Source organism: Rhagoletis pomonella, unplaced genomic scaffold (genome assembly GCF_013731165.1).
Source record: "Rhagoletis pomonella isolate Grant_MI unplaced genomic scaffold, Rhpom_1.0 Rhpom_scaffold_00015, whole genome shotgun sequence".
Classification (NCBI taxonomy): domain Eukaryota; kingdom Metazoa; phylum Arthropoda; class Insecta; order Diptera; family Tephritidae; genus Rhagoletis; species Rhagoletis pomonella.
In genome coordinates this window covers 1889347-1898814 of record NW_023458569.1, presented here as the reverse complement: position 1 = coordinate 1898814, position 9468 = coordinate 1889347, and positions in this window count along the sequence as shown.

Sequence of the window (9468 nt, the reverse complement as noted above, 5' to 3'; positions counted from 1 at the left end):
AAAAATATTAAAAATAAAATGTTAATAAGCCACAATAACATTGACAAATACAACGGGAGTTATTATAGACAAATACAGTGACTCAAAAAACGCTTGGTGATTTTTTTATATTATTCACAGTTTTTTTCAGCTAAAAATTTTGTAATTTTATTTTTGTAAGATAATATTGTTTGCGCTTTACCGAAAATCATAAAAATCAAGGATTAAAGCTATGCATATACCACATTTAGAAGAATTTAACAAATTAGCGCCAAAATTTCGAACTTTTTTCTCTGAAATTTTGAAACATTTTTGGATTTACAGTTTTTAGTCCATTCAATTTTAGTTTTACCAACAATGTGTACCTAAAAATTCCCGTTCATTTTATTTTTTTTTTGCCACCGGACTTTTGTGTCTTATTTTCTTTTTTAATCTAACAACTGCCATTTATAAAACCGGCGTAGATTTTTTTTTAATTTTTTTGCGAACAATCAGTGTAATTGCGTGCCTATTCATTGTTTATTTTTATTTGAAGCATAATTTAAAATATTTAGGCAATCAAAAGCTCCTCAGGATTCCAGCAAAATGAGTTTTGAATAGAACACGATATGTTCGTCTTTTATCGAAAGCGTTCGAAAAATAATGAAATTAAGTAGACTACATATACTTTTAGAAAGAAAATTAAAATAAAAAGATCATTACGAAAAATAAAGCGAGAACGAAAAGTTTTAAAGTTCAAGTAAAATACTTTAAACAAAAACCAACCAAAAGAGAAAAAGTTTACCTTTTTACCAACCCGAATTTTTTCTACCAATTTTGGTAATAATTTACCAAAGTGGCAACCCTGCTCACAACAGCTTATCGCGATAAACTTATCGCGAAAAATTTTCAACGATGTTGTATGGGAGTTATTTTTCGCATTTGTTTCAGTTATGCATTTTGTTATGCATACAGCATACATACATATGTACATTAGCCCAAGAGCCAGCGACGGCGAGACCTTCGTTATTTTATAAAGGCTGAACGCTTCTCTATATATGCTCCCAACACAGGTAATAACGAACCCAGACTATGTAATTTGGATAGTGGTGGCTTTGGCAGTTACCAGGTGGTAAAGGTGTATAAAATAGCACCTCAAATTCGTTATAGTATAAAGGTCAATTTTTATATATTTTATTCGTAATAATATTAGAAACTACGTCGTTCATTGCCAGACACTTGATGACACAGCATGATTCCTACACCCTTAAACCATGATAAATTGTAGTTATACTTTCGTCACAGTATAAAAGCTGATTTTTATTTATGTCACTTGAGGAACTATCAAAAGATGTTTCCTCACTTGTCAGACCGTTTCGATAGTTCCTTAATCTTGACAGCAGTGTTGCCAGGTTTTCGGCATGAGAAAACGTCCCTCTTGGTATGAAAAAACGTCATTTCTTACCCAAAAACGCCTTTTCCATGTATGCACACAGAATTGTTCTTATTAAACTTTTATTGTATAAAAAGGTACATATGTATGTAAGATATATTAAAATGTCATTTCGACAGAGCACATTTAAAATACATTAGTGGTATTCACCAAAGTGAGCAAGTGGCCTGACACTCTGGCAAAACAGCAGAATATACCACTATTCTAAACTGGTTTGAGATCATTAATATAAAAATCATTTTATACATACACTTGTGATTGATCGATTTTGGCTGTTTTTCTTTTGTTTATTTAATGTTTATTATTTTTATACCCGAGCGCAATTGTGCACAAGGGTATTATAACTTTGTTCACATAACGGTTGTTTGCAACAGGCAAAACGAATCGAGATAGATATAGACAAATGTATACATAAATGATCAGAATAAAAAGAGAAATCGATTAAGCGGTGACTGTCTGTCCGTCCGTCCGTCTGTGTACACGATAACTCGAGTAAAAATTGAGATATCTTAACGAAATTTCGTACATGCATTTCTTTTGGCCGTAGGACGGATGGTGTTAAAAATGGGCGAAATCGGACAATAACCACGCCTACCTCCCGTATATCGGTAATTATCAGAAATACGAAAACTGCGATATTTTAGTAACTACTGAAGATAATTCACTCAAAGTTGACATTTAAAATAACTTTTAGACGAGAAATAAGAATATTAAAAATTTTTGAAAAATGGGCGTAGCCACGCCCACTTATAGTTACATGTGTATATTTTGGTAACCGCTGCACCAATTTCTTCCAAACTTGGCACAGTTGTTGACCCTGGTACAGCATACCAAATAGCCGAAAATTTTTAAAATCGGACAATAACCACGCCCACATCCCATATAACGGTAATTTCGAGAAATACGAAATCCTCGATAAATCAGTAAATATTAAAGCTAATTTATTCAAAACTGATGGTTGCAACAATTCTTAATCAGGAAATACGCTTATGATAAAATTTTGGAAAATGGGCGTGGCACCGCCACATATATGTATATCGTTAACCGTTTTAGCAATTTGTACCAAACTCGGTATGGTTATTGTGCTTGCCACATAATAGCAAACCGTTGAAAATTATTGAAATCGGACTAAAATTACGGCCGCTTTTCATATAACGGTAAATTTCAGAAATGCTTGAAATTTCAATATTTCGAAATTTAAGGATGCTAGTTTACTTAATATTTATACACCCGCTTATCATGTAGCGGTAGCTTTCGGAAAGGTGGAATACATATATTTAATACTTGCGCCGGGTATTTAACGTTCGGCTCCGCCCGAACTTAGACTTTCTTACTTGTTTCATAAAAGCCTAGCTCATTATATAACTAACAAAATATAAATCCTAATTTCAAACTTTGTGCAAAAGTTATAAAAAAATCTACAAAGTGTCAGCTAGATTTTCAAGTTTCTAATATTCAGATTTTTTAGAAATTTTTTGGGTATGCAGTTTGATAGCCCATTAAATTCCAGGGTGCAAGTTTTAAGTTGCTAAAGAATCGCGTTGATTTTTAATATTTTTTTTTTCTTGTAGACATGTGGTTAGGTGGTCGGTTGTCGAAAATGCTAAATTACGTTCTGCTAAGACGGAACATAGTGCTTTTGCGAGCGTGCGTGCTGCAATAGATCAGCTCTTCCTGATTTGGCTTTTAATATGCAATTACAAACATTGTTATAAGCCTTGTAACCGCAAGTGTTTACACAACCAGCCTTTAAACGCGGGATCCTTAGTCCAAGAATAAAAAAAATGCGCGTACACTTTGGTAAGAACATTTGTGGAATTGATGAAGTGAAACTTCTTTAGCGGCAGTTGGTTGGTTGGGAGTAAATTGTCAAATTCAATGGGAATAATGCACATGGAAGTAGTTCTCAGCGGTTTAGCGGTTTGAGAATAAAAACAAAAACAAAGATGCCTAGAGGTACAGGCAAAAACGAAGATCAAAGTAAATTTAAACACTTTAAGGTAATGGTGAAGAGGAATATGCAAAAATAAAGATAAATATGAAGAAAAGGATGAGGATGTAGATCGATATTGTTATCGATATAAAACTCGATATTGCCATCGATAAAATAATCGATATTGTTATCGATACTGTTATTGATTAAATAACCGCTATTGTAATCGATATAATAACCAATATAATAATCGATATTGTTATCGATACAATAATGGATATTGTTATCGGTATAATAATCGATTAAATAATTGATTTTGTTATCTTTTCATTCATTTATATTGTTATCGATATGTATAATAATTGATACTGATGATTGTTATATATATCGATGAATAAATCGATTTTGTAATCGTTGTATTTTTCTATATGTTTATGGATATTGTTATCGGTATTTTTATTGAAACAGTTATCGACAGGGTTACCGATTTAATAATCGGAACATGGAATGCGATCACATTACATGACATCACATCACATTATATCACATGATATGATGAGACATCACATCATATTACATCACATAATATGATATCACATCACACGATATCACGTGACATGACATCATGTGATATGACATCACTTTATATAGTATGACATCACATGACTTGACAGCACACGATATGACATGACATCGCATTACATAACGTGGCATCACATGGTATGACATCATATGGTATGACATCATATGACATGACATCACAGGATATGACAGCACATGACATGACATCCTATTTATGACGTAAAATCACGTCACATCTTATCACCGTCATCACATCTCATCTACGTGAATAGATAAAGAAAAGGATAAAAGCAAAGATATTAAAGATAAAAACAAAGATGAAGACCAAGGTAAATTTACCGATTTCAAAACCAAGAACACCGTTGGAAAGGTAATTCTGTAGATGAGGAGAGTTTTTATAGTTTCGAAATTGGTTTAAAATCAAGGAATGAAACCGATTTAAAATAACGTTCCGGTTTGGGTTTCGGTTTTGCCAAGTGTTTCGGTTTCGGTTTTGGTTTCGTTCTACAAAATTTATTTCGGTTTTGGTTTCGGTTTCGGTTTTTCACAGAAATTTGGTTGATATTATTTAAATCACAATGTCTTAAAGGTTGAGGAAAGAAAATTGAAAATTACAGTTCCCTGATAATATCAACACTAGGTTCTTTCCCTAACAATCCGGACCGGATTTGGTAATTAGAGAATAAGAAAAACATTTTCTTTCAAAAATGGAACAAAGTCCAGAAGTACGGGAACGCAGAAAACCACATTTCGTGCCCACAAGTCGAGAAACAGCTGATTCACGTTGTTCTTGTTTTTGTCACTTATACCATGTTCTGACCGACATCGGAAACATGTTTTCGTTGCTAAAACTGGTTTTCGACCTAAACCTTGTGTTTTCTTCCATGTAAAATCTGTCAAACGAAACCAGTTTTCGCTGAAAACTACACAGATACACAGCAACAACGTCATCACCAGATTCACTTAAATGTTTCCTTTTTGCTGTAAAACTAAAGGTGTATGAAAACTAAAATATAATTGTTATTTTCGTCATATATTTACTATATAATTATGAAACCCCTTCATTTCTGTGTCCTTTACAACTATACATGTGAAAATGAAAATCAAAATGACCTTCTTCCAAATAACCGATGTCAGATCGGAGATTTAATTTATTAGGCACCATTTTAGTAGCTTTTTGCGAAAAGTTACCTTGCCATACTTATTTACTACTTAACAAGAATTTTAGCAAAATATTGCTGATTTTGGTTAAATAAATCATTTATTTCAAAGAAATTTTTATTTATTATTTTTGTAAATTTCTGGAAACCGATTGAAACCTGTGATTGAAATGGTTTCGGTATCGTTCCTTTTCAGGTCAAGATAACGGTTACGGTTTCGGTTTCGGTTTTGAAAAACGAAACGGTTTTAAACGGTTACGGTTTCGGTTTGGGTTTCGGTTTCATTCCTTGTTTAAAATCGTTGTTTAAAAATTTCCTTATTTGTGTATGGTTGTTTTTGCAACCTGTTCAATTAAAGCTCTTTCGCAATTTTTACTTCGTATTTAAAATTAAACTTTGAAATAAAGATAAATATGAAGATGAAGAAACAAGTGATAACGATGAAGACAAAAAAAGAAGGCAAAAGTGAAGATAAAGACGAAAATGGAGATAAAGGCGAAAATGGAGACAATGAGAAATACATAAGAATTAGGGTAACTGAATTGAAATTTTCCATAAAAGTTACCGAAATTTATCGAATCATCGAAGTTTATAATTATCGAAATTTATCCATGCTTATTAAGTTATCACAACGTATCGAATTATTCAAATTGATCAATGTTTATTGAGTTGTCGAAATTTATAGACACAGAAACTTAGTTGTCGAAATTTACGAATAGTTATCGCGCTATAAAAACACGTGGGATTATCGAAATTTGTCACGTTAAAGAAATGTATCAAGTTATCGATATTTATTGAATTATCATTATTTATAGACTTAACGAAATTTATCGAGTTGTAGTAATGCATGGAGTTCTTTCAACTAACAGAGTTATCGATAATTATTGATCTACTGAAATTGGTTGATTCATCGAATCGAAGTTTAATCGAAATTTCAAGATTATATAAGCTTATCGATTTATCACTGCTTATCGAATTTTATCGTGCTAACAGAGTGTAATGAGTTATCAAAATTTTTCGATAGCTTTCGAAAAATGTGGAGCTGTCAAAAGTAAAAATTTTTAAAGGTATCCAAAGAATTTACATTTTTGATTTATCGAAATTTATGGAGCCCTCGAATTTCGCAGTTATTGAAATTGGTCGAGTTAACGAATTTTGTTGAGTTATATGATTTTAGTGTTTTTGAAATTCATCGAACTATCGATATGTATCAAATCATTAATATTTATCGATAGAGTGGAATGTATCGGGTCAATTCTAAGTCCTGCTGAAGTCCAAAGACCTTCTAAGATAAAAAAATTTTGGTTTCGTTTTAATTCCAAAGCAGAAGATGTTCCGGTAAGTTAATTTGTACCGTATAAGTTTTGCTACGTGTTAAGTTAGAAACCCTCTCCAAGGCTCCTAAAAACTAGAAAAACTGTCGAATTTCGACAGTAACTGGCACTCTAGTATTTCTAATTACGTGAATTATAAAAACTTTACAAGAGCATACAACTTAAACTAAGCTTTGAATTGTTTTTTTTTTTTTGTATCGAAGGCGGGCATCTTTTGTCGTGATAATAATCGTGCTCTTATAAAACCATCACGTGCATTTTCTCCAGAAAATTTAGTGGACGCTTCTGTCTCCAGCTGAACGCAGCGCTCTACGTCTTGGGTATGACAAGGAAACTCATCTATATGCTCTTTTATGGTGAGCTCACCTTCACCAATTTCCTTAAGGGTTTCATTTGAAACATTTAAAGTCAAAGGTGGTTCAGTTATTTGACAGCTTTGCCAATTAATTATTTCAGTATAATCGGGAGTCTCAAATTTTAGTGTAGGAACTGGGAACTTACGTAACCCTGACCTTTTCTTTGACCTAGCTTTTAAAATACGTTGATATGCTAGATTACGTATAGCTTTTCTCTCATCTGCAAGCATGGCGATAAGGAGATTTTCTGGATGACCGAAATAACCATTACGTTGAAGCACAGGATAAATAACTTTCTTTAAGTTTTTATTTAAGTAATGGCACAGGCTTATTGTTTTCCACAAATGTTTTGCTCCGTTTGTACAAGATGGATTAAACTTGATGGTAAACCACATTTGACCATAAACTTTCATAACGAAAGTAGCCAATATTTTCAAGTTTTCTTCAGGATCACTTTTGGTAGCATACAATCTTAGAATCCTAAATGCTGTGGTTAACCATCTTGAATGGTTGAGAGGTCCAGGTTTCATGTTCGCTAAATCTGATGAAAAATCACCCGTGCTGATGGCGGTCATTATATCAATTAGATATTTTTGGTCGGTACTTAAGTCATTTTTGGCAACCTTGGGTAATGTCAATAGGAGGAAATTTTAAGATTTGCATTGTTTCACACGATTTTAATTGAAGTCCAATTGGTCCTGAAAAACACCGGGGTCCTGCAGTTTCTCCATCCAAATATAACAACAAATGTCTCAGTGGAAGTTCATTTGAATGCAACTGGCAGACAAACCAATGTAATGGTGCAGCTCTTCTTCCATTAGACAAATACCACCTCTGAAACCGGTATTTAGTACTGTCCCATCACAGCCAATAACAGCTATAGCATTTAAATCTACTGATTTACCCTTCAAGTGAGTTATTATGGAATTTTGTATGACTGTTGCGTTTCCCGAGTCGCATGTGATATGCCCAAAATAATCACTTCCTAGTTCCGACAGAATTATGTAGTGGTCTTAAATTTTTTGCTCTCTATAATATTTACCTTGTTTCTTTACAAGAACCAAAGATTTGTCCTTTTTACCGTCAAAGTAAATACCACGCATTTTTTCATTAAGATTCACATCTTGTAAAGTTGACCTTACCTTTGCTCTCTCACGGCGCACCTTTGAGCAATCTATTACAAAACTCTGGTCATTTGTTGCAATAATGCCGAAGTCTGTTAGAACAGATGAAGCTATAATGGCTGCAGATCTATCGGAAACTCCAGCGCGATCACAGGCAAGGGCTAGAGACGGTAAAGCTAGTCGTGGTTTTTTTATAGGTGTCTCAGCGTTTCCATTTGGATCATTTGACGGATAAATAATACTAGAGCAAGAAAAAGTTGAACTCTGGGAAGAATCGGTGCTTTCTTCAAGCTCACTTTCAAAGAAAGAACGAGAGCAGCATGGCTTTTCAATGTTTTCTTTCTGTCGACTACGGGACAAACTTTTTTCTATTCTCTCTTGTTTTTGTTTCATTTTAAACGAAGGCGACCAAATCAACGCTGCCAATCATCATTTTTCTCGTCGTCCTTTGGTCAAGTAAAAAACTAATTTCCTTCTTAGATACGCGAGAGTTTTTTTCACACTTACAGTTAGTTATAACTTTACATTTGCAACTACTGATATCAAATAATCGAAGGGACTCGTTTCGGAAATTTGCAACCTTATCTTGGTAAGTTTTGTTAGTTTGGCGACCTTTATGTGGTTTTTTTATGTTCCTATACTTGTCATGATAAGAGCGAATAAGATGTAGAACCCTTTTTATGCTAACAGTTTTCAGCGATGCTTTGTGCCAAATTTGTAAAACTCGAGAAGCAACTTTTACGGATATGTCACGAACAGTCGGCTCTTTTGTTGTTTTCTCTGGTTTCAATTCATGCTTAAGGTAGAGGTAATATTTCATAACGTTATAATAAGTGGGTAGTTGTGATGTAGGTAACATTTCCGGCAAACCAAATATAGAGCAGCTTGTCATTCGTCGCGTTTTCACTTGAGACATTTTAACTGCCAAAAAGTGGTTTAAACTATTACAATATGAATTTGGTAAACTTCAAGTTATATTATAATATGAAACGATTAGTAAAGTTTACTTACGAAATATTTTTGCACAAAATCGTTGAAACCAAATCGTAATAAATTAATATTCACCAAAAATTAACACAAGCTATCACTCACAATGAAAGTTCGTCACTGAAACTCATGCATATATTCTGCTAAATAACATGGTGCATTAAATTAGTAGGCCATGAAAACTACTAGTAGGCTTTGGAATCAAATCGAACCCATCTCAGCACATTGAAATCAATGTAAACACTAACAACAACCGCAAGTAAATCAAAGCAAAGTTACAAGTGTATGTATGTATGTATGATAATGAAAAGGCTAACGCAATTTGTACTGACTGCTTTTTTTCAAAATTTTGTGGCGTTGGGGGCACCTCAAAACATACGATGAGACAAATAATATTTTGCACCCATATTTCTGGGCAACTTTCTACGGGTCAGAAAAAAGCGATTTCAAAAAAAAAATTTCACTCCACCCTACTATACATTGAATAAATTGTGCATAGAGAAAAATTACTGGGGCGTTAAAAAAAGTAATTTTTTACACAAAAAAACGTCCAAAAGTCAACAGGATACAAAAAACGTCCA